General features: G+C 36.9%; 1 long non-coding RNA gene across 2 annotated transcripts in view; it reads right to left on the reverse strand.

The window, feature by feature from the left end:
• LOC112662620 (uncharacterized) overlaps window positions 1-26,734 on the reverse strand; it is a 46,804-nt gene that overhangs the window by 17,507 nt on the left and 2,563 nt on the right. Inside the window, exon 3 of one of the 2 annotated variants that reach the window (XR_003138698.3) lies at window positions 22,984-24,054. The exons of the other annotated variant lie outside the window; for it this stretch is intronic. This is a non-coding gene — a long non-coding RNA (uncharacterized LOC112662620). Of the gene's footprint in view, window positions 1-22,983; window positions 24,055-26,734 lie in introns of those variants that run through there. 2 annotated transcript variants of the gene reach the window in all.

A 26,734-nucleotide genomic window follows, 5' to 3' on the forward strand; every position in this document is an offset into this window, starting at 1 on the left:
TGCACTCTAAGTACCAAAAAACATACAGCTGACAAAGTTGCATAGATGATAGATTTGCATATTGTATTTATTGGTCCCAAAGGTATCATCCAACCAAGAAGTCAGAAGCTGAAATTATCTCTCAGATGCCATGACACAATAGAAAAAAATAGACTTTAGAATCAAACAAGCCTGATTTTAACTCAACACCAAAACAAATAAACAAACACACAAACAAAACAACCAAAAAAAAAAAACCAAATAATCCAATTAAAAATGGGCAGAAGACCTGAATAGATATTTTTCCAAAGGAAACATACAGATGGCTAACAGATACATGAAAAAGATACTCAACATCACTAATCATCAGGGAAATACAAATCAAATCCACAACAAGATGTCACTATATGCCTGTCAGAATGGCTAGAATCAAAAAGATAAGAAATAACAAGTGTCGGTGAGGATGTGGAGAAAAAGGGACTTCTTGCACTGTTGGTGGAAATGTACATTGGTGCAGCCACTGTGGAAAACAGTATGGAGGTTCCTCAAAAAATTAAAAATAGAAATATTGTATGATCTAGCAATCCCACTATTGGGCATTTACCCAAAGAAAATTACAACACCGATTTGAAAGGATATATGCACCCGTATGTTTATTAGAGCATTAATTACAATAGTCAAGATATGGAAGCAACCTAAATATCCATTGACAGATAAATGGATAAAGAAGAGGTAGTAAGATATACAATGGAATATTACTCAACCATAAAAAAAGAATGAGATCTTGCCATTTGCAGCAAGATGGATGGATCTAGAAGATATTATGCTAAGTGAAATAAGTCAAACAGAGAAAGACAGATACCATATAATTATATGTGGAATCTACAAAACAAAACAAATGAACTTATATGTGGAATCTACAAAACAAAATAAATGAACAAACAAAAGCAGAAACAGATCCATAAACACAAAGAACAAACTGGTGGTTGCCAGAGGGGAGGGGATGGAGGAATGGGCAAAACTGGTAAAGTGAAGTAAGGGCCCAGGCTTCCAGTTACAAATAAGGTATGGGAATAAAAGGCACAGCATAAGGACTATGGTCAATGATACTGGAATAGTGTTGTAGGATGACAGATAGTAGCTATGCTTGTTTTGAGCATAGCATAACTTAGAGAGTTGTCCAATCACTCTATTATACACCTAAAATTAATGTAACATCATGTGTCAACTATATTTCAATTAAAATTTTTTTAATTAAAAAAAGCCTGAGTTTATAATCTTGAGCCTGCCATTTACATTCTGTGTAATCGTGAACAATGTTTTTTTTTTTTTTAATATTTTTATTTATTTATAAGAGACAGAGAGAGAGCATGACAGAGAGGCAGAGGGAGAAGCAGGCTCCATGCAGGGAGCCCGACGCGGGACTTGATCCTGGGACGCCAGGATCAGGCCTGAGCCGAAGGCAGGCACTAAACCGCTGAGCCACCCAGGCGTCCCTTGAACAATGTTTTTAACCTCACAGAGCTTAAGTTTCTTTTTCAGTAAAATGATGCAGTATTGCCTAACCTGCTGGTTGTTATAAGATTCAAATAGAAATAAAGTGCCTTACAAACAGTAGGTACTTAATAAATGCTGGCTAAATATCCCAACCAAACCAAAGTTTGGCATAGTGGATATGATGGTTAATTTAATGTGCCAAATTAGAAGGTGGTTTTGGATGAGATTAACATTTAAATGGGTCAGTTTTGAGTAAACAGATTACTCATGAGGGTGGCTCTCATACAATCAGTTGAAGGGCTGAACCGAATAAAAAGAGCAATCGCCCTGAGCAACAGAGAATTCTCTAGCAGACTGCCTTCAGATTTCATCTGCACCACAGGCTCTCCTGGGTTTCCAGCCTGCTAGCCCAAACTGCAAAAGTCAATTCCTTGTTCTTTTTCTCTCTCTCTGTATATGTATACACACATATACATACACATTCATGTATGTATACACATATCCTATTACATATACATCCCATCCCTCCCATTTATACATATATGTGTATATAAACATACACACATATCATATTGGTTCTATTTCTCTGGAGAATCCTGACTAAATGTTCTTCAATCATCTGATAAAACAGAACAATAAATTTTAAATCTAAATAAATTTTAGATCTGGAGAGATGGAAGATAGGATTGTCCCTTGGATAAAGCAGGTCTTTTTTTTTTTTTTTTTTAAAGCAGGTCTTAAAACTAAAGGAGAAAGACCAAGTCAGGCCTAAAATATCCATCGGCCTAAAGACAACCTCCATTTGGGGCAATCACTCAGGAAAAGGCACAGAGAAATTGGATAAAAGTGTGGGGATTGGGGCTGCCAACAGAGAAGCTGAAAAGCAAATTTCAGAAACAGGTAATAGGATAAATCTAATGATTATTCCTTTTGTAGTATAAGAGTTCCATATATCAATTTGCATTTAATTAAGGCTCAGAAAAGAAAGAGGATGCCTGAAACAATGGCCTCATTGAGTGGTAAAACCAAAGGGTTAAAGGGTTAATCTAGGGCAGGGTTCTCTAATTAACAAAATTTGGAGGTTTCCTTATAGGTAAACTCTCAGAGAAAGTCTAGAAACTCAGAGACACCCCACCATGCAGGCTCACCTAGCCAGGGATTATAGGCCTGAGTATGTTTATGATAAAGCAACAGGTCCCAAGTCTCCTAAATAAACAAAATCTGAGAGGAGGCTTCCCGATGTCTTGAGTAAAGTCCCAGAGAAAATCTAGTAAAATTCAGATCACTGAGATGATGCCTCTGCCAAAATCTTTGCTTACTTCAGAACCATACATTTTGCTGCAATTGACTGATGAACACAGTCAAATTTGTTCCATTCACAAATCAGCATATTAAAATTTTTTAAGTCACTCTTACTTTGGCCCAACACTAATTGATTAGTATTGGCCTTACTGCGTACACCAACTTGTAAACAAGAATATATAGTCAAGGTTTCCAGAGAAACAGAATCAACTGTGTGTGTGTGTGTGTGTGTGTGTGTCTGCACGCAGACAGAGAGGTGGTGGGAAGAAGGGAAGGAGGGACATGCTCATGTGATTATGGAAGCTGAGAAGTCCCATTATCTACCATAGTCCCATTATCTACCATCTGCAAGCTGGAGATCTGGGACAGCTAGAGATGTAGTTCAGTCCAAAACCAAAGGCCTAAGAAGCAAGGGAGCCAATGGGATAAGTCTCAGTCCAAGGGCATGAAAGATCAGTGTCTCAACTCAAGTAGTCAGCAGAAAGGACAAATTCTCCCTTTCTCTGCTTTTTTGTTGATTCAGACCCTCAACAGATTGAGGCACATGGGTGGCTCAGTCGGTTAAGCATCTGACTCTTGATTTTGGCTCAGGTCCTAATCTCAGGGTCATGTGATCAAGCCCGTTGTCAGACTCCATGCTGGGTGCAGAACCTGCTTAAGATTTTCTCTCTCCATCTCCCTCTGCCTCTCTCCCTCCACCAGCCCATGTGCTCACTTCCTCTCTCTCTGTCTAAAAAAATAATAATAGATGGATGATGCCATCTACATTGGGGAGGGCAAACTGATTCACTCAGTGAGCAATTCAAATGCTAATCTCATCCAGAAACATCCCCACAGACACATCCAGAAATAATGCTTAGTCAAATGCCCAGACACTTCATGATCCAATTAAGCTGGCACATAAAATGAACTATCATGAAAAGTTTGGGTCATTATTCTGGGGATCTTATTTCTAAGACCTTTTGAGAAAAGTTGTAAAATTGAGGACTGGTGATGCTGCTAAGAGGGGGTTATTCAAATTGTTACAGTCTGGGCCAGGGGCTGGCAAACTTCTTCTATAAAGGGCCAGATTGGTAACATTTTAGGCTTTGCACATCATAAGGTCTCAACTACTAAACTCTTGCCTTTGTAGCACAAAAGCAGCCATGGATAATACATATAAATGAAAGAGTGTGGTTGTGTTCCCCTAACTTTTATTATGAACTCTGAAAATTGAATATAACTGTCACATATCACAAAAGATTATTTTTCTGTATATTTATTTTTCAACCTTTTAAAAATACTAAACAGGTTACAATTTTCTAACTCTTGGTCTAGGCTGATAGTTCTTAAAATGTGGTCTTTGGTATCTTGGGAGATTCCTTCCTCCTAATGGTATCTAATGAGTCAAAATTGTGAGTTCCTTCCTTAGTTGTTACGGACTGGATAAACAACATGAAATGCCCTAAACATTTTGCTATATACATGTAAGGCTACTTACTAGTAACCTACTACAGGATTTGTTAAGCATTATTTAAATTCAGTTATTAAAAAACCAAAACTGAATCAGGGACACCTGGTTGGCTCAGTACATTAAGCCTCTGCCTTTGGCTTGTGGAGGCCGAGAAAATTAAGGCCATTCCACTTTAAGTTCAGCATTAGCACAAGTACAGCCATCCCAGGCCCCTGTGAATAAGAGCTGAAATTTACATTACTTCAGTTACAGGGAAAAAAAAACAGTTTACAGCTTAATGTCCTAGAAAGCCCCATATTAGAATGAGAACAGAGCCCAAGCCAGTGGCAGGAAGCCCCATATTAGAATGAGAACAGAGCTCAATGCCTTTGAAAGCCCCATATCAGAATGTAAACAGAACTTGAGAAATTCCTCCCCCCCTTCTGGAGGTCCCCTAGACCAGCCCTTTAAAACTAAGCTGAAACCCACCTTAGGGTCCAAGTCCCTGCTCGGCTGTGTCGGATATACTTGGACCCAAGCTCGAGCTTGTAAATAAACCCTCGTGTGTTTGCATCGGTGTCGGCTCCTTGGTGGTTTCTCCGATTCGCGATCTTGGGCACAACAGGCTCAGGTCATGATCCTAGAGTTCTGGGATCAAGTCCTGGTGTCTGCTCAGAGGGGAATCTGCTTCTCCCTTTCCTTCTCCCTCTGCCTCTACTTCTCACCACCACTTGTGGGCATTCTCCTCTCTCTCTCAAATAAATAAAACTTTAAAAAATATTATCAATCCAGTTTGTTGATGGTTGGTTGTTTACTATTTATAATGATTTCATATATCTTAGACAATAATTTTGCACTGACAGGCCTTTAAGATTAGCATGAAATGTAGTTCCACTATGAGTCATTCTATTCTATTATTAAAAATTATACGAAATTCACTCCTGGGGTGAAAGTTGGAGGATAGAGGGGGAAGGTTAATGCTTTATTTTTACCTCCAAATTCTTATTTCACTGGAAAGTGATCAAGAGGTTTGAGAGCCATTGTATTTGCAAGAGATATGCTTTGTGAAGCCTACAGACATGTATCTTTTAATGGATACCCTTTGGTCTGGGGGTCATGGACATTTAATTCATGCTTCTTCTCTACTTTAAGATGAGCCTTTAAGAACATTTCTGCTAAGCCTCACCTCAGCTCCACTTGGGGTGATTAACTTGTACTACCTATTTCTAAGACAAGATATGAGAAAGAATCCTCCCAACTCAAAATAATGATTCCAAGCCATTAGTTCTCTGCGTATTTTGTTTTTACAGACATGCAGGGACAAACTGAGCTCCAGGGATGATTGTGCAAACCTCCATGGCTTAAATGCAGGCTAATGTGAGACATAAGCAAGACTTCTTTAAAAATGTCAGGACCACTGATCTGTACTCAACAGCTTCAGATACAGTTTTGGTCTAATTAACCTCAGTATTTCTAGCCCTTAATCAAGAAAGATCCAATTCCAATGACTCTTATTTTAAACTATTTCACTAAGGGCAACATTAAGGTAATTTAGGTAAAAACAAAATTTAAACAAAGCAAGGAAAAGGAATGTTAATTACTTTAGGGAAATGTGTAAACTCCCTCTTCATTGAATGCTCAATGGTTATTTGTTCTAATTGCTCTTTAGTGAGTATTTATTGTGCACATTCACAAGCTGCTCATTAGAATTGCTGATTTGATGATAAGAGGAAAACTGCAAAACTACGAATAAGTTCACCAAATATAGAGAATCTTGTAATCCTTTATGTCCTTAGCTGCTTTGGCAACCCCTGCACAAAGTTTTCAAAGAACCTAAGGACATAGTTCTGTCAAACCCCACCCTGATACTCTGATATGTATTCAGAATTTAACCTGCAAGTTTTACACAGATTGACCCAATTTGCAAAACAGAAAGAGGTGGCTAAATTGTTCCTGACACTATAACAAGTCTTTGAAAAGAGATAATCTTGTCAAGCTGTGATGTCTAGTTATCTCAAAAAAAACTTCAGGAAAGGAAGCTGTTTTTATAAGTGTGGAAGTGTCTGTAGAGGAAGAGAGCTGCTTGGATTTAAACTGTCGCTTGTTCTTTCTTTTGAGAAAGAATATTATAGTACTGACAAAGGCAAAAGTCTGTTTTGCCTTCCATCTTTGACCTAATTGATACAAGTTAACATCAAGTCACCATCTATCCAGATCCTACCTGTTCTTTGATTCAAGCTGAAGCCCTCCCCCAGCCCACTTCTGCCTAAGTCAGCTTCCAAATGCATCAGCTCTTACATATTCCCTTTTCCTCTAAAGCAGCGGTGTCTCTGATACTCATTATATCTCTTATTTCTTGGTTCTTTCGCTTTTATTGAACCGTTCTCTTCTCCATAATCAAGAGGGCTAGAAGAGTGCTTTATTTCCTTTCAAACCAGGAGAAAGGTGCTATGAAGAGCTACTCATAGGGTACTGTGAGAACACCAAAACAAATGGGGGGAAGGCCGCCCAGAGAAGGTACCCCAAAGCAACATTCTCTCATTCCTAGGCTACTGCTTAACCCAGTGATTCAGCAAAGGCTCTGGCCCTCTTCATTTTCTTTCCTCCTATCCTTACACCTTTTTTTTGGAAGTATATCCATTTTATACTCAATCCTTTTGGTTCTTCTTCACTGATAAGACTTTCTTTTTGTAGGGGCAGAAAGTTAAGCTAGAAACAAGTCTACTACAGGTTTAAAGGGTACTCTGATATATTTTTATTTTTCTCTTACACCTCTGTATTATGTAGGCTGTGGTTGGGTTCCAGGTCACTGGTTGGCAAACCTGTACTCCAGTTCTGGAGTGATATTTTACTGTCTGTTGAGCAAGTATGTTATTTGTGTCAGAACAGATGATAAATAAATAATAATACAGCAGAAGTTCTACCCAGGGATTTTTGTGTTTTGTAACCTAGTGTAATAGTATACCCACTTTATGAGTAGGTGTCTGAGGATGGAGAGACTTTACATATCAAAAAAAGAACAGAAATGAACTTTCAGAAATGAACAAATTTTATCTTCCAAGGGAAACTCGGATTTTAAAAAGGCGCTGTTCTTATATAGTCAGTCAGAGGCGCAGCATTCTTTATTTGGTGGTAAAGTATTAAACATAGACATACAGGCAGAAAAGACAGAATGAAAGCACAGTATAGACACGAAGAGTTGAAAAGAAGAGACATGAGCCTTATCACTCAAACCACATTGACTATGAAGTATATTGCTGTCAGAATGTTCTGAAATCCTCTTTATAGGATACATACTGGGGCTGTGAAAAAGGCTGTGTGAACACTAAGGCTTTTGCATCAGTGAAAGTATTTTTAACTATTTAATATTTTGTTACTTTGGGGGCGCCTGCCTGGCTCAGTTGGTTATGTGTCTACCTTCAGCTCAGGCCATGGTCTCGGAGTTCTGAGATCAAGACCCAGTTTCTCTCTGCTGAGCAGGGAGTCTGCTTCTCCCTCTCCCACTTCCCCTTGCCCCACTGCTTGTGTGCATACTCTATCTCATAAATAAATAAATAAAAATAAATAAATAAATAAATAATTCTTTTTAAAAAGTGTTTTTACTATTTGTTACTTTGGATTTTAAGTCCTTGTCCTCTCTTTTTTTCTTTTGTATAGAAAAGTAGTTCCTAGAGAGACAAAAACTACTTTATGCATTCTTTTAATTGTTTGGAACCTCCTATGGTTTTGCCCAAGATTGCGAATCCGAGAAACCACCAATTGCCGACACCGATGCAAACACACGAGGGTTTATTTACAAGCCCAAGCTTGGGTCCAAGTATATCCGACACAGCCTAGCAGGGACTTGGACCCCCAAGGTGAGTTTCAGCTTAGTTTTAAGGGCTGGTCTAGGGGACCTCCAGAAGGGGGGTTGGAATTTCTCAAGTTCTGTTTACATTTTGATATGGGGCTTTCAAGGGCATTGAGCTCTGTTCTCATTCTGATATGGGCTTCCTGCCACTGGCTTGGGCTCTGTTCTCATTCTAATATGGGGCTTTCTAGGACGTTAAGCTGTAAGCTGTTTTTTTTTTTTTTTTCCTGTAACTGAAGTAATGTAAATTTCAGCTCTTATTCACAGGGGCCTGGGATGGCTGTACTTGTGTTAATGCTGAACTTAAAGTGGAATGGCCTTAATTTTCTCAGCCTCCACACTATAAGATATTTTTTGGCCACAAAAAGATAATTACACAATTCTCAAAGATGTAAGATGGAAAACTGCAGGGAAGTAAAGCATAAAGATCTCTGAGTGGCTCTAGATACACGTTACTTAGGCAATTCATTTTTTTTTTTAATTTTTTTTTTTTATTTATTTATGATAGTCACAGAGAGAGAAGGAGGGAGAGGCAGAGACATAGGCAGAGGGAGAAGCAGGCTCCATGCACCGGGAGCCCGATGTGGGATTCGATCCCGGGTCTCCAGGATCGCGCCCTGGGCCAAAGGCAGGCGCCAAACCGCTGCGCCACCCAGGGATCCCTACTTAGGCAATTCAAATAGAATTTGAATATATACAGACACAGAGACAGAGAAGGGGAGGGAGAATGTAATACAAAGTCATTTTGAGTTTGGGAAGGCTGGTCAAAGATAAAATGCCTTGTTCCTGTTCCTGCCACTGACACATGACACACTATGCTTTCCCTTCAATTCCTACAAAACACCTTATAAAGACAGGCTGTTCCCTTTGATGTCCCCCCCACCCCCCTGAATGTTTTTGCTATTTAGTTTTCTTATTTAAATTGTTTAGTTTTGTTATTTAAATTGTTTAGTTTTGTTATTTAAACATAATTCTGATGTTGTCTGCCTTAAAGGATCAGTAACTACAGGGCTAGGCTTGGTAAAGACATGTTATAATTTAGATTTCCATATATCTAGTCTCCTGTTTCTTTCCTGTGATTATATTCCCATCTGATCATCTTTTCTCATCTTTCTGAGAGATACTCCTCATACTGGAATCATTTATATCTACTGGTTCTCAAACTTCAGTGTCCATAAATACAATTTGGAGAAGCTAATTTGAAATGCAGGTTACAAGTCAATCCCAAAAAAAACAAAAAAAACAAAAAAAAACAAAAAACAAAAACAAACAAACAAACAAACAAAAAAAAACAAGTCAATCCCAAAGATGCTGATTCAGTAGGTCTGGCATAAGAATTTTAGTAGGATCTCTAGTTATTGTGATGAAGAAGGTTTGTAAGATCATACTGTGAGCAAAACTGGCTCAGTGAATTTAAGAAAATATGTTCTTTTTCCTAAATTTTGTGTGCATATTAATTCCTATTTTCTGTTGTGGAATAGAATTTTGATGTCCCTATACATGGAATTTCAGATATCAAAGGTATGGGAAATATTTAGGAGCAAAGTAAAAAATTACCTGGTATATGAAGGTTAAAGTGATTTAATCTATAGTTTTAAAGTTTTTAAATGATGTTAAAATATGTATTTCTTCTAGAAAGCATTTTTTAACACCTTAAATAGAAAATAATCAGGGGTCAGTCTTTAATGCTGCCTCTGACTGTGACTATATAAGAACAGTGCCTTTTTAAATCTTAGTTTCCTTTGTGAGATAAAATGATATCTGTTAGTAACTAAAAAGAAATACTGTGAATAAAATCACTTTGGAACAATTATCTAGGAAATGGCCATTACCACTCCCCACCCCATCCCTTTTGTGTCACAGTCATGCCCTATACCCACCCAGGTACTCTGGGTTCAGAAAGCACAGCTGTGTGAGCAACATCCATCTGTGAGGCACCAGAGAGAAAAAACGGATATGAGGGACATTACAAAGGAAGAATTGATTTTCAAGGAAGAACCTTCAGTTCTTCCTGATTGCAAGGATTAGGAGAGGTTTAGGAGAGTTTTAAGAGTCCTACTTAAATCAGAGGTTTCAAACTGGGTAATAAAGAGAATCATGACACCATCAACAGAAATAGAAAAGAGAACTGATTTTGAAAGCAAAATGATGTGTTTCAAAGGATAATGAAATTTTCAATTTGATGACAGGATGAGATGCCCAAACAGAAATGTCTAGCAGACAACCACAGATATAATATTGCAGCTAAAAAGAGGCCACAGCCCTAGAGATTTGATTATTTTCATTTATGCAATGATTATGGTAATATATTGGATGAAACAACTGAAGGGAAAGAGTGAAGAAAGACAATTAGAACATATGGCTCTGGACCTTTAAGGTATAAAGAAAAGAAGGCAAAGAAAGGAACAGGAGAACAGTAATGGGAGAAACTGGATAAGAACAGTAGTATCTCTGAGTAGAGGTCACGGGATGAAGAGAATAAAAAAAAAAAATAGAATCTCAATTGCATAAAGCACAAGAAAAAAGACCAATGAAAATGGAAATGAAGAAAAAAATTAGGCTTATAAATTTGGAAGCTCTTAATATTCTTCAGTAGAGCCAGATTTCAAGATAATGAGGAACTCAGAAAGAATAGGGATACCAGCATTAGCCGATAGAAATATTATGTGCACCACATATGTAATTTAAAATTTTCTAGTAGCTACATTAAAAACTAAAAATAATGAACTTGGGATCCCTGGGTGGCACAGCGGTTTGGCACCTGCCTTTGGCCCGGGGCGCGATCCTGGAGACCCGGGATCGAATCCCACGTCAGGCTCCCTGCATGGAGCCTGCTTCTCCCTCTACCTGTGTCTCTGCCTCTCTGTCTCTCTCTGTGTGACTATCATGAATAAATAAATAAAAAAAAATCTTAAAAAAAAAAATGAACTTAATTTTAACAATATTTTGTTTAACCCAAACTTTCAACTTGCAATTAATAGAAAAAAAAATTTTTTTAATGTCAATTTTATTTATTTATTTTTTAATAATAAATTTATTTTTTATTGGTGTTCAATTTGCCAACATACAGAATAACACCCAGTGCTCATCCTGTCAAGTGCCCTCCTCAGTGCCTGTCACCCATTCACCCCCACCTCCTGCCCTCCTCCCCTTCCACCACCCCTAGTTCATTTCCCAGAGTTAGGAGTCTTTATGTTCTGTCTCCCTTTCTGATATTTCCTACCCATTTCTTCTCCCTTCCCTTCTATTCCCTTTCACTATTATTTATATTCCGCAAAGGAATGAGAACATTGAGAATTTTACATTTTTATTTTTATTTTTTTTAAAGATTTATTTATTTATTTATGATAAACATAGAGAGAGAGAGAGAGAAAGGCAGAGACACAGGCAGAGGGAGAAGCAGGCTCCATGCCGGGAGCCTGACATGGGACTCGATCCCGGGACTCCAGGATCGCACCCTGGGCCAAAGGCAGGTGCTAAACCGCTGAGCCACCCAGGGATCCCAGAATTTTACATTTTTAAAAATCTTTTGTCATCTACAATATTTAATGTATATTTTACATTTGCAGCACATCTCAGTTTGGTGTTACATTTCAAGTGTTTAAGAGCCACACACAAATAGTGGCTTTGTCATTAGACAACTCAGAGAAGAGAAAGTAAACATGTCCCATGCAACATAGTGAAGACAAGAATGGGCCATGGAAGCCAGTAACCAACGTTAAGAGGTGGGGATAAAGTAGCCTAAATGGATTTCTGAACTTTGGATGAGAAATGAGATGACAGTGGCAGATACAGGCCTTAGGACTGACATTAGGGATCAATGAGCAGACCTCTGTTGGCAGTTCAATGCACTAGGAAGAGAATGAGAAATGAGGATAAGGCCACTGTAAATGGGTTAAGGGGAAGGCAGTCCTATCAGAGAGAGTCATATCTGAGTTATATTGAAGGAAATATTTCATTATGAGTAACAGCAGTGTGAAAATAAATGAAGACCAACTAAATGTAACCAGCAAAGGCTATTTATTTAGAGCTTGCTATAGCAAAGAAGTTAGCGACTACTGCATTTTGGCAGATACTCAAAGACAGGCAGAGGAATGGGAAAGTTTTATAGTGGAAACAAGGAAAGGTTTCACATATGCCTTGAATGGAGATTGTTGGCAGGGGGAAGCCATATGCTACCTAATTGCAAGTGGGACATTCTATGTGATTGGTTAGGAGTATATATTTAGCTTTCTCTGGTTAGTCCTAAATTGGAAATAGGGAAAAAATTAGGAAATTCGTTATTAGTCATTAATCAAATCCTGGCCATTTGGGGCAGATTGTGAGAGGGGTTATTTCTAGTTTCCTTGATTGTTACCAGAGACAGCAACCTGACTTTCTATAGTCTGATTTATAGCAAGCTGGCTTCCTGGGGTGCTTATTGTAGATAATGGGTTAGTTTCCTGACCAGGTTGCAACAGAGTATGGATCAGAATTCTATTCATATATATGGTTTGGCCATTGTCCATTTGTATATTCAGTTTTCTCAATAGCTTTGCTTCTATTATTCATTAGAACACTGTCCTTTTGAATTTAGTATAGCTCAGGAAGGTCGTATGTTGGAAGTCAAAAGACCTGGATAATAATCTCTATTCTTTCATTAATTAGTAATGTTCCCAAACTCATCATAAAACTTACCTGTACCTCAAATATACTCATCCAAAAATTAAAAGAAATCAAAGTTTTAGAAATTACAAAAGGCAGAGACAGATAGAAAAAAGATGTCAAACACAAGACAGAGAAAATTAATAATACTTTACCATAAATTAAATGTAATTAAACAAGAAATGATAGATATAAAAAATTTTTTAACTCAGTCTAAAAGTGAATGAGCAACAGAAAGATACAAAGTAGTTAACTAAAGAATGGGAGAAATATTTTTAAAAGAAAGACAAAGGAGCACCTGGATGGTGCCATCAGTTAAGTGTCTGACTCTTGATTTCAGCTCAGGTCATGACCTCATGACCTTGTGAGATCAAGAGCTCCATGTCAGGCTCTATGCTCAGTGTGGAATCTGCTTGAGATTCTCTCTTCCTCTCCTTACTCCTCCCACTTGTGCTCACTCTCTCATATGAATAAATCTTTAAAAAAAGAAAAGAAAGACTAAATTACATCAAAAATTAAGACAAAATTATAAAATGTCTATGTATCAACACAGGCAAAAGATGAGAGTTAAAGAATATCATCTGAAACTCATGAGCTAAACAGAAGCCTAAGTAAGGAATAGTGGTAATAGGGCATTATATTAAAAAGAATTATAATTAATAAAGGTAACCACATGAACAAAGAACATAAGCCTTCTTAAATACCAAGAGCAATATTTAAAAAAGATGAAGGAAACATGATAAATGTGGATGAGAGAATCCAAAATTACCAATGATATTCACAAATTCAAATGGTTACTTAACTAATAAAATAAGTGAAAAAGTTACTTCAGCTTATAGAACAAAATCCAACTCTATGCTGTATGTAAGAGAAAATCTTCAAATGAAATAATCCAAAACAAACAAACAAACAAAAAAAAAAAAAATCCAAAACTTTAAATATAAACAAGTGGGCAAAGGTATGCCAAAAAAATGCAAGCAAACAAACAAAAAAGGAAGGAGTTGTGATTGTAATATCTCACAAGCTAAAGCTCAGTACCTAAAGCATTAAAGAAGACAAAAAATGGTAAGTCATTATGCAAAAAGCCATGGATATATAACAGCTTTGAATATTCATATACCACATTCCATAGCAATTACTTTATAAAGCAAATACTATAAGGGCTGCAAGTAGAAATAACCAGAAACACAATAATACACAAAGTTAATATACCACTCTCAGTCCAAGACAGGTCAAGTGGACAAAAAAACAGAGGCCCTGAACAATATACCCAATAAAATAAATATATGAATATATATCAAATTTTGCACCCCTCAAATAAAAAATATATCTTCTTTTCAAGAGTAGATAAGCTTTCATGAAGATAGACCATATATTATTGTCCAAAGAAAATCTCAAAGAGCTGGATAAAGTAGAGATGATAGAAAGATAATTCTCTCATATTAAAAGTATAAATAGTAATAACAAAAACAAAACATAAATAGGTCTTTCTACTTCAAGTTAACTATTAAACAACTTGAACCGAAGGAAAACTGAAATTTCAGAAATAATGGTAATGAAGACATTACACATTAGAATCAAAGTTAAAGCAAAGACCAGAGAAAAGAACCATAGCCTTATATGATTATACACACCAAAAAATGAAAGAATTAAAGTAAATATCTATTTGAATTAATAAACATTCTTTGTTCTTGAATAGTATTTATTTAATATCACAACAATGTCAATTCCTCAAAAGTAATATAAAATTTAACTCTAGAGCAGCTAATAAGAAACAGAACACAGAAAGAAGGAAATATATAAAATAATGGCAAAAAATTGGTTATAAACAAAGAAAGTAGAATAAATACATAAAAATGCTGGCTTTTTTGAAAAGAACAAAATACAGCATCCACTAGCTAATTAATCAAGCAAAATGTAAGCACAAACATAGAAAGTAAAAAAAAAAAAAAAAAAGTAAATAACTAAAAAAAGAAAATCTTAAAAAAAAAAGAAAATCTTTATAAATCAAAAGACATTGTATGGCACAACTCTGCACATAAACTGTAACACCTAGATGAAATATACACACCAACAATTGGCCCTAGTAGATATAAAATGTCAAACTAATTTTATTGAACAAATAGAGATAGTTTATCAATACACTAACCCACAAAAAGTACAAGGCCAAAACAGTGCCACAAGGGAATCCTAGCAAACTTCCAAAGATCAGATTATTCCAAAATTCCTATGTTTCAAAACACGGAGGGTTGGGGGCGGGGGATCCGCTTATTCTCCTAAATGCCTCTTTTTTACCTGGTCCTGTGCTCTATTACCACTACCACAGCCTAAACTCAGATTCTCATAATCTCTTACCTGACCTCTCTTCTAATTTTTTCTACAAGCTGATGCTGGGGTGCTGCTTTTTTGAAAAAGAAAATATGACCATCTATCTTTTAACTTTCCCAATCTAAATGTACTGCTAAGTAGGGATGCCTGGGTGGCTCAGTGGTTGAGCATCGGCCTTTGGTTCAGGGTGTGATCCCTGAGTCCTAGGGTCAAATTCCATATTGGGCTCCCCACAAGAAGACTGCTTCTCCCTGTCTCTGCCTCTCTCTCTCTGTGTCTCTCATAGATAAATAAATAAAATCTTTTAAAAATGAAAATAAAAATGTACTGCTAAGTAAGTTATAGGTGTGAAAATTACAATTGGGAAAACTCTGTATCATCTTAAACATACTCGGTCTAATAAGTATGATTATCAATTCAGACTTTGGACGTGTGGGGCTTTAGGGGACCTTTGGTACATCCAGGAAGCTTCTTTGGGAGACATTATAGAATTGAAAAGATGGCTAAGGATGGAATCCTAGAAAAAATATCAGAGGAAACTGAAGGGAAAAAAGAGACTTAAATGGGGAAAAGTTGAGGATATGAGACAGATCTTCCTAACGATTTTGTGGGGCAGTCATATAAATATCTATCTTTATTTTGAGACCCTTCTCTCAGAACTCTTAGCCAACGTCACACACCTAACATGTGATATAGGCAGGACTAAAGCCCAGATGATAGATAACCATGGCTGACATTCTACACATACTGCCTCTTTCTTCATCTAACAGTCCTCAGTACTCCTGTCCTCTGAAATGCCATGGCTTCTAATGCTGCCTCATGTTGATAGCCCATTCCTCTTAGATTACATTGTGTTCTCCTTAAGAGCAGGAACCATACTTTACTATACTTTTTAGTCAACAAAGTTACCTAGTATAGTGAAAAACTAATTTCTATTACAGAACACTTACATTAACAGTATTATTGTGATAATATATATTTTCTTAAATCTATTAGATTTTTCTGAAGACTGGCACATTATTTTTTATGCTATTTTGCTGTTGAAAGAGATTGAGAGGAAGTGTGCTACACACGTAACATGCTACACATACAATCTTATAGCTTAGATTTTTTTTTTCTTAGGTCAAGGACAATTTCAAATATTTTGTTGCATGATAACCATCAATAGACGATATGGTTTGAAAAATGGCAAATATATTCTTATTATTAGTTTGAATCATTGTCCAAATGTGAAAGTCATGCTTTAGTGAAGAGCCAAGAAAATCAGAGGAGGTGAGAAAGTACCTTGATTAATTTAGTAAAGTATTCTCAACTTGAAACCATTGTGCTTCATCTTGACTACTTAATATAGTCTATGCCTTTAGGCTAATATTGAATAACCACGTATTGTTAATCTCATATGTTCAATATAGTTAATTTAAATATTGTATCACTAAAAAAGTTCATCAGTGTTCATCATTCAGATTAATTAGAGAAAGGGTAACCACAGTAAAAAATTTGAATGATAAGTAACGTTAAAGTAATCTTACTAAATATACAAACTATTTACATAATAACTGGTTGAGTTCTTCAGAAACTGCTTCAATGAATAAATTTGAAATTAGCTTATTGTAGTTGTGTCCTTCCAATTATATAAAGACCCAGGGAAAGTTTTTAACATATTTGCAATTTTGTTAATACTGTCAATTTTTTCTGTAGATGGTACAAGAGAAATTTCTGACCAAGTAATCACAGGATGTAAACTCACTGAGTGTAAATGAATGCTTTACTTGCATATAAATTGCTGCCATTTAATTTGGTGTGCATTTCTAGATTATTTCTTTATTCACTTATTCACAGAAATGCAACTGGTCCTCCATCTAGGACCTTGAGAGATGAACATGTACATTTGTGAGAGCACTGTGATGCTTACATACAGTTACCATGGATATAAGGAAGAAGGATTCCACCATGGTTGCATTAAAGGGTTGTTTCTGGAAGTAACAGGCTGGAAAAGAATCCAAAATCTAAAAATAAGTCCCAGCTAATACAAATACCAACAACCATAACTTCTCTTCACCAAAGACTTACTAGAATTCCATGTACTGAAAAAATTTGAACTCTTATCTTGATATTCAATTGAGCAGTCACTATGAAGAAATAAATATTAAAATGGCAAAGATAATTATGTCTTTTAAAACTACTACATTTTCCATTATTTTAAGTATCAAGATAAATAGGGTACATAGTATCACTCAGGTCCTACTAGGAAGAGATGGCTCACTCAAACTGGATAATTGAGAAAATTTTAATAGACTACAAAAGGATGGGAAGTGTTGTAGGAAAATCAATTAGGAACAATGCATTACCACAAGGCTAGCAATTATGAGGAAGTATTACTATCCTACATCTGATGGTGTGAAGGGAGAGACTGGCTACTCAAATCTGGAAAGAGAAGAGCACTAGAAAGGATCTACAGCCATTGTAAGAGGGACCAGACTACCCAACTAATTATGATCTAACAGAGCCCCCAGGGAAGAAATGCCCTGGATTTATTCTGCAGGGATATTTCCATTGGCTGAACATAACCAGAAGCCAGAGGGCAAAAGAACTCTTTGATGTAGTTCAGCTAGGTCAGTACCTAGGGGCACAGAGAGCAGAGTACATAGTGAATCTGAAGGGCAAATGGACAATACCCTAAGTAGTACTCTTTTGCTTCAGGAAACAGAAAATCTAATTCAAGCCTGTGTCAGCAAACAAGGTAATTTGTTGATTTATTTATGTATCTGAAAACTATAGGTGTAGCCCTATCTTTAGGCCCAGCTTCGCCCAACATCTCAAAGGATGCCACTGGGGCTCAGTATCTTCCCATCTCTCAGCTCTGCTCTCTTCCATGTAGATCTTATTCAAAGTTTCCATGGGGTAGGAAAATATATCTGATAGCATTTTAAGATTCAAGTCAAGAAAAAAATAGTGAAAGAATAATAATAAAGTAAAAACTATGAGGTTCTTTCAACAATTTAATCAGAGTTCCTTGGCTTCACTCTCATGGGCCAAGTCACTGCCCATTCCTAAGACAATCACATTTACAGAATGAAACATGATGACTGGCCTATAGTAAGTCATATGACTATCCTTAGACACAAGAGAATAAAACAGCCAAAACTCAAGGACAGAAAGTGGGAGAAAGGTGGGTACTGTTATCAAAATTAGGAAAAATGGATGCTAGGCAGCTAAAAGATAACAAATGAACACAAAGGCCTATGTAGTAACCCAATTTTCTTTTCAGCTCTCAATTATCATGATGTTCAGGAATATACGAACAGTTTGCGCTGATAAAGTAGCATCAGAAAAATGTGGTAACAACTTCCACCTTTTTTCTAATTTCCACATTATGCCAATGATGCCATGACACATTTATTTATATGCATATGCTTTATATATATTAATACCTATATAAGTATGCATATAAAACTCCCCATCATGCAATAATTTAATTTGTTGTGCAACTGAACAGTTATATTAACTTTCTATATCTATAAGTATATTCTCCTTAGGTTGCTAATTCCTGAAAAGGAGGAGCCATTTCTGTTTCAGTTGGGTTTTTTTTAATTTCTTAAATTTATTTATGATAGTCACACAGAGAGAGAGAAAGAGAGAGAGGCAGAGACATAGGCAGAGGGAGAAGCAGGCTCCATGCACCGGGAGCCCAGTGTGGGATTCGATCCCAGGTCTCCAGGATTGCGCCCTGGGCCAAAGGCAGGCACTAAACCGCTGCACCACCCAGGGATCCCTGTTTCAGTTGTTAATTCAATTTTCTTCCCAAACAACTGGCATAGAGGATGAATTAATAAGTCAATTTGATGTTAATAATGATAACATTACACTTTGGGGTATCTTTCTCTGAAGAAGTATCAAGTTTTTTTTCCAACTTAAATTTTTCTTTTTTTAAGATTTTATTTGTTTATTAATGAGAGACACAGAGAGAGAGGGGGGCAGAGACACAGCCAGAGGGAGAAGCAGGCTCCATGCAGGGAGCCTGATGTGGGATTCCGGGATCACACCCTGGGCTGAAGGTGGCACTAAACCACTGAGCCACCAGGGCTGCCCCTTAAATGGTTTTAAAACCCAAATTATCACACTGTCACAGAAATTTTAAGATGCAAAGACCTAGATTATTTAGGAACTGAGAATCAACAAAGTTCAAGGGATCTAAATCTAGACAGCAGTTTTTTTCTTTCTTAAAGATTTATTTATTTATTTATGAGGCAGAGACATAGGCAGAGAGAGAAGCAGGGTCCACTCAGGGAGGATGCGGGACTCGATCCCCGGACCCAGGATCACGCCCTGAGCCAAAGGCAGATGCACAACCGCTAAGCCATCCAGGCATACCAACTAGACAACATTTTAAAATCAGTCTTGAAGAAATGAAAGTCTATGTCCCAGAGAAATAAGGTAATGAGTAGAGCTGTTATATTTTAACCAGAGACACTAAACAAACTTGCAGACCATAGTGAATTTTATTATGTAAGTGACAAGGGACTATCAAGGCTAAGCCTAGGGGATTCCCTGGGTGGCTCAGCGGTTTAGCACCTGCCTTCAGCCCAGGGTGTGATCCTGGAGTCCCGGGATTGAATCACACGTCGGGCTCCCGGTGCATGGAGCCTGCTTCTCCCTCTGCCTGTGTCTCTACCTCTCTCTGTCTCTCTCATGAATAAATAAATAAAATCTTTGGAAAAAAAAAAAGGCTGTGCCTAGATATGTATCTGCTTTACATCATCCTGTTTAGGGAAGAAAAGCATGAGCCAGGTATATACAGGAGTCAGTGCTCTCAAATCACTCTGACAGAGTAAGTAGAGTTGTTTTTTTTTTTTTTTTTTTTTTTTATGATAGTCACAGAGAGAGAGAGAGACGGGCAGAGACACAGGCAGAGGGAGAAGCAGGCTCCATGCAGGGAGCCCGACATGGGATTCGATCCTGGGTCTCCAGGATCGCGCCCTGGGCCAAAGGCAGGCGCCAAACCGCTGCGCCACCCAGGGATCCCAGTAAGTAGAGTTTTTTATTACAGCTGTGTATTTGCTGATAAGACAAAGTGAAGAAAGCAAGTACTTAATCACCACATCTCTAAAATGATACAGAAGACTATTTTTAGATGTCTACTGTGTTTTTTACCTTTCCTCTCAATAATGTACCTACGTATTAGTTTTTAACTTGCTTATCTACACAAGGTTCATTAGCTTCTCATAGGCTTGTAGGCTGGCTTCATGTTTATTCCTCTACAGAATGCGCACATCTCTAAAATTATCCCCAAATGAATCTAAAGCTAGATGCTTAGGAAAGCAACTGGGGAGCAGGAAATCATTTTCTTTTAGTCTGTTTAACAAGAAACAAACTGAGACCAAAATGAAAACCTCAATACAGTAGTCCCCTCTTATCTGCAGGGACATGTTCAAGACCCCTAGTGGATGCCTAAAACTGTAGAGAATACTGAACACTATATGTACTATGTTTCTTCCTATATATACATAACTATGATTAAGTTTAATGTATAAATTAGGCACAGTAAGAGGTTAACAATAACTAATAATAAAAATAGAACAATTATAATAATATATTGTAATAAAAGCTATGTCAATATGATCTGTCCCTCTCAAAATATCTTATCGTACTATACTTGTCCTTCTTGAGATGTTAGGAGATTTAAAATGCCTACATGATAAGATGAATGATATAGATATTGTAACTAGCATTAAGCTACTATTAACCTTCTGGTCATACATCAGGAGAAGGATCATCTGATTCCTGACTGCAGTTGACCATGAGTAACTGAAACTAAAGAAAGTGAAACCATAGATAAGGCAGGGAACTAATGTACTTACTATTTAAGATCACTTTCTTTTTGTCCCTTCTCCTCCCTGGTTGGTATTGGGCAGGGGACTTAAATAATGCCACTATCCAGGTAGAAGGGCTGTCCACTTTGGATTTTAACGGGTCTCATTTTTGAAGCTGGTAAATTTGGATATCATGTTTCCCCAATATATTGTTAATCTACTGAGATGTCCCAGTATCCTCTTTTGCTCTCTCTCTATTCTTCCCCACGGGTCTTTTCACTCTGGCTGAGAGATTGGCAAACCCTTGAAAGTCTCCTGAGTCCTTTCTCACCTTTCTCTTTTGTCGACACAGAGAACTGCTCACTGCTTTTCATATACCTTTTAGACCTAGGATTGTCAGCAGGCATTCTCTATACTATTGCTTTCCAGTTGCTATGGTATACTGAACCTCAGCAAGTCTACCAGAGTCCCAGAGAGAAAGAGTGATTCACAGAGAATAAACCCAACAGACAAAGACAGGAAGAAGAGATTTACCACCACTCTCTCTTCGTCCAATGCTTGCTCCAAAATTCATTCCAAGGCAGAAATGTACATAAAAGATGCTGAAGCTTGTTCCTTGCCTCTCCCTCCAATTCCCACTCTAAATCTTTGTACATATTTAGAATAGCGACTTTAAAAGTCCTTGTCTGTTAATTATATCATTGCTGTCATTTCTGTTTCTATTGATAGATTTTTTAATCTTGCTATGGGTCACATTTTCATGCTTCTTTGCATGTCTAGTAATTTTTGATGGATGTTGGACACTGTGAATTTTATTGTTGAGTGATTTCTATGTGTTTCATTAGAGGGAGTTGAGTTTTACTCTGGCAGGCAATTAATTTACTTGGAAATTAATATGATCATGTTGAACCATCTTTTTCAACTTTGTTAAGGTGAGTTTAAAACAGACTTTTATTACTAATTTTAGGCCCTTAGGACTAGAACTAAAAGTAGAGCCTTTTTAGGATCTCTATTTAATTCTGAGTGTCAACAGGCCTGTCCACTCTAGTTGGTCATAATTCAAACATCTCTCAACCCTGAGAAATTCTGATAGTTGCCCCACTTACAGCTTCCCTGTAGTTGTTTCTCTGGCCCTGTGGAGTTTCACCCAATATACATACAGTTTAGCATTCAAATACTCAAAGGGACATTGAAGCAAATCTCCAGAGTTCTTTCTTTGCTTAGCTCCCTCCTCTTTGGGCCTCTGCCCCATAAATTCCAACTGCTTTAGACTCTATGAACTCTGATATCTGTCTCCTCCACTGTGGACTCTCTGTACCACTGTTCAGTAAATGCCTCCAGCCAGAAAACTGGGCAATTGTAGGACTTACCCAGCTTGACACCCTCTCTCAGACACTGCAGTCTTGCATTGTCATTTGTATAGTCTAAAAATAGTTATTTCATATATTATGTCCAGGGTTTTTTTCAGTTGTTTATAATAAATAGGCTAGTCTGGCACCAACCAGTCATAACTGAAAGTAAAAAATTAAGGCTTTTGATGTTCTCCATTTGTAATATTATTGACAATCCCTAAATAATGGTTATCCTATGTAGGTGCTCAGCAGAGGACAGGATCACCATTTAATCATTTGGACTACAAAAAAATCAACTAATAATTCATAAATCATACTGTCATGCTTTATATCCAATTTCCATAAATTTAAATATTACTATTGTAATGACTATAATCCAGATTTGTGATGCAGAAAATAGGACCAGAAGACTCATTCACAAAACAAAAGACAACTTACTGAAAGAGAGAAAGAAGGTAAGAACTAAAACTGACTTCCTAGAGAATAAAAGAAAAGCAACTTCCTGAAGAACAAAGGAAGGATTAGGTTCTCCACTTTTTAATAGAACTAAAGTCTCAGATCTTTTTTTTTTTTTAATTTTTATTTATTTATGGTAGTCACACACAGAGAAAGAGAGAGAGAGAGAGGCAGAGACACAGGCAGAGGGAGAAGCAGGCTCCATGCACCGGGAGCCCGACGTGTGATTCAATCCCGGGTCTCCTGGATCGCGCCCTGGGCCAAAGGCAGGCGCCAAACTGCTGCGCCACCCAGGGATCCCAGTCTCAGATCTTAATAACATAGGAGCCTGCAGTCAATGACAGATTAGGGATCTGGCATTTCCTTACTGCATGACTTGGGGAAAATAAAATATAATGCACTTGAAGACAGCAAATAGAGGCTCAAGTGAGGAAGATCTAAGAAGATTTTCATGGTTCCTTCTAAGACTTGAGACATAATGTGGTAAGGCTAGCCCTAGAGAAGAAGCATGTCACATGCCCTAGGTGAACATGCATCTAGCATGAATCTTAGGAGAAACTGAAATGAATACTTATTGTAGCTTTAGGAAAACTGAGAGACGGTATTCAACCTAAATACATAAGCATGTCAAAAAGTCTCACATATGAGGTCTGAGAAGAATTAAGGTGTCAGTGTTTGAAAAGACAAATAGGTAAATAGGTTTAAAAATACTGAGACTGCCCAGAGAATTTTAGCAGCAAAATGGTATCAATCCATTCAGTATTTCTTATATAAAGTATATTTTTAAAATCATTTTTAATGCAATCTATCATAAGAATTCTTGTGCACAATTCTACTCTCTCTCCATGAATACTGGGAAAGGGAATTATGTTAATTCAGAATATTCCATAAAATAAATTTGCAGTAAGTGGTAAAAAAAATTTCACTAACTCAGTTCTTATGCCACTAATTCTAAGGGTCTTACAGAGACTCTTTTGTAATATAGTTCAGGAAATGAGTTATCCTTAATTTGGCCAGAAGTAACAGACAATGGCAAAGGCTTGGAAATATTTTAATTATACAGAGATAATCAATGCAATGGTATTTGTTACTATGAAATTATACTATACTATGGTAAATCTTATTCTCCTCTAAATCTTCACATTATAACAAAGATATTAGTTCTTTTATACTGTAAAACTGATAAAAGCTATAAAAATAATCTGCTTTTCTTCCACTTCTAAGTCCACAGATGCAGAATTGGGATTATCAGCAATGGGATCCCTGGGTGGCGCAGAGGTTTGGCCCAGGGTGCGATCCTGGAGACCCGGGATCGAATCCCACGTCGGGCTCCCGGTGCATGGAGCCTGCTTCTCCCTCTGCCTGTGTCTCTGCCTCTCTCTCTCTCTCTCACTCTCTCTGTGACTATCATAAATAAAAAAAATTAAAATTAAAATTAAAATTAAAATTAAAAAAAGGATTATCAGCAATAACCATTCATGCTATGAATTCATTCACTTATTCATTCATTCATTCAATTAACTTGCCTTTGGAAATCAGACCTTTTATATCTACCAATAATCAAATATCATACCCAGACATGCTGGATCTCTCAATGGATTCCATTAAGGAGGGGGCAATATACTAAACCAATAATATACTTTCATTCTCTGAAATTCTCCTTGGTGCTGCTATCAATAAAATAAAAGAAGTTACTATTTAATAATTAAAAGGCAATCAATTACTCTTTTTTTTAATTACTCTTTTTCAAAGAAATGTCCAAATTGCATTAAAGATGAGTATCAAACCAACTCAAAATGTATTGACAAAGAATACTGTTTATTTAGCATCAACTATCAATTTTTCTTGGTTATAATCCTGACATGTTCCCTGATGGCATAGTATTCTGAGAAACTGCCATAAAATGAGAATCTAAGAAATGTGTGTGTTTGTATCTTTATAAGCAGTCCTGACAAGGTACCTGAGGATAAGCACACTGATCTGTATATCGCACTCATCTTTTTAAATTTTTTTTTATTTTATTCTTTTAAAAGATTTTATTTATTTATTCATAGAGACACAGAGAGAGAGGCAGAGACACAGGCAGAGGGAGAAGCAGGCTCCATGCAGAGAGCCCAACGCGGGACTCATCCACGGTCTCCAGGATCACGCCCTGGGCTGCAGGTGGCGCCAAACCACTGCGCCACCAGGCTGCCCCGCACTCCTCTTTTTAACTGTTTTTCCCCCAACAATCATGATGGATTTGTTCTGAAATATCCTCATCCTATTTCAAGTCTTTTTTGTAAACAAAGACAAACATGGGAAAAAATGGCTGGCTGAGAATAGCACTGCAGATGGCCACTGTGTATGGTCCAGCATTACACATCTCCAGGAGTACTACATACATCATACATGGATTATGATGTAAATGCAACAACCCCAGAACCCCCAACCCGACCTGGAGTTGTGCAATCTTCACCACACCACTGGGTCTGTTCAGAACTAAATTGTAACTAAAATTAGTGATCTTTCCTCTCAGAAAAATGCAAAATTACTGAGCTAACTGATCCTAGAGAATTAAATCAATCCTAGACAATTGAAATATAAACTAATGTACATTAAAATAATATCCTCATCAAAATATTTACCAATACTAAAATATGGAGAGGGTGTTAGAAACACAACTATCTTAAAATAACTCTACGCAGTAGGTCACAATTTCCCACCTCTGAATCCTTGTTTAATTGGCAGTAGGTTTTCTGGTAAAGGATTGAAAGCAATACCCACAATGATCTTACAGCACCCTCATGTGGATAAATATTTGACAATGTTTTTCTTAAAGAGATGTGTTAATCTGTGATATGAAAAATAAAAAGAGAAGGTGAATTCATAGCAAAGACTACTGGATGAGTGAACCCTTATCAGAGTAGGTCTGAATTATTTCTCTAATAATAAGAATGAATTTTTGGCTGTCTAGCCATACTTGCCATTTAGTATTCCTCCTTCTTCCCTGAGTTAACCCAGGGTGACTCCAAATATAACTCTGAATAGAACAAAGCTATTACCTTCTATGGAAGCAAAGCTGCCTCTTGTACCATATGCCTATGAATGAAACCAAGTGTCCCCATTATAGAAAAGAAAGTTCAGGGCTATCTTTAAAAGTTAACATAACCATAGATATTTTTAAAATAAAATAAGTCCATACATGTATATTTACAAACTATATCCTTAAAGAGCATGGTTTCAGCTGACCTTCTAGATGCGTGGCATGGTAGAAAGAGTACTAGATATATAGTTAAGATAATGTGGATTCTAAAGTTAGTTTTTGAACAAATCTTAATCTTTCCATGTATCTGTTTAATTTTTTAAATGGCAGAGTAGAAACAGCAGAAGATACTTGTGGGTAGGTAGCTTCCCAGTACAGTCAAGATTCCTTTCGTTCCAAATCATAAATTTACTCAAGTTGGCTTTAGCAACAACAAAAAAGGATCTTTTAAGAAAAAAAATTAGGAAAAAAATTGCTGAAAAATTAATGGGAGGAGTATTTATATACTCTTATGATCTTATCTGGTTCTACCCACTCTTTCCTGATACAAACATCTCATCCTTAACTCCAGATGAGGATAAAGCTTTCTGAAATCATTTACATCAGAATCAAGAACTAGAAAAAAACCTGTCTACAGGTTTTGTATATAGTCACACATATTTTGTGTAAGTCCTTCCCACACGGCAATATATGATTCTGAGATCCAGATAGACTTAATCTCTTACATATTGTGTCACTAGCAGCTGCATGTTATTTTGAGAAAATGGGGGGATCCAAGAAAAGCGACCTTGAAATATACTGCTTTGCCCTTGCTTTTTGTGGCTACTTTGCTCTGGCTAAGTGTTTATGTTCTTTGCTAAATAAATCAGAATTTATCTGTGTGCATGTGCGTGTGTGTGTGTATTTTCACACAGAGGATACAGGGGCACCAATATATATCCTACCTGAAATGATACACATAATTAAAGTGTCCATAACTAAAATATATCTACCTACTTCTTTTTTTTTTTTTTTTCTCTACCTACTTCAATTTCACACTTGCTGTCTCCAGAACATGTT

Source organism: Canis lupus, chromosome 34, assembly GCF_003254725.2.
Source record: "Canis lupus dingo isolate Sandy chromosome 34, ASM325472v2, whole genome shotgun sequence".
NCBI lineage: Eukaryota > Metazoa > Chordata > Mammalia > Carnivora > Canidae > Canis > Canis lupus.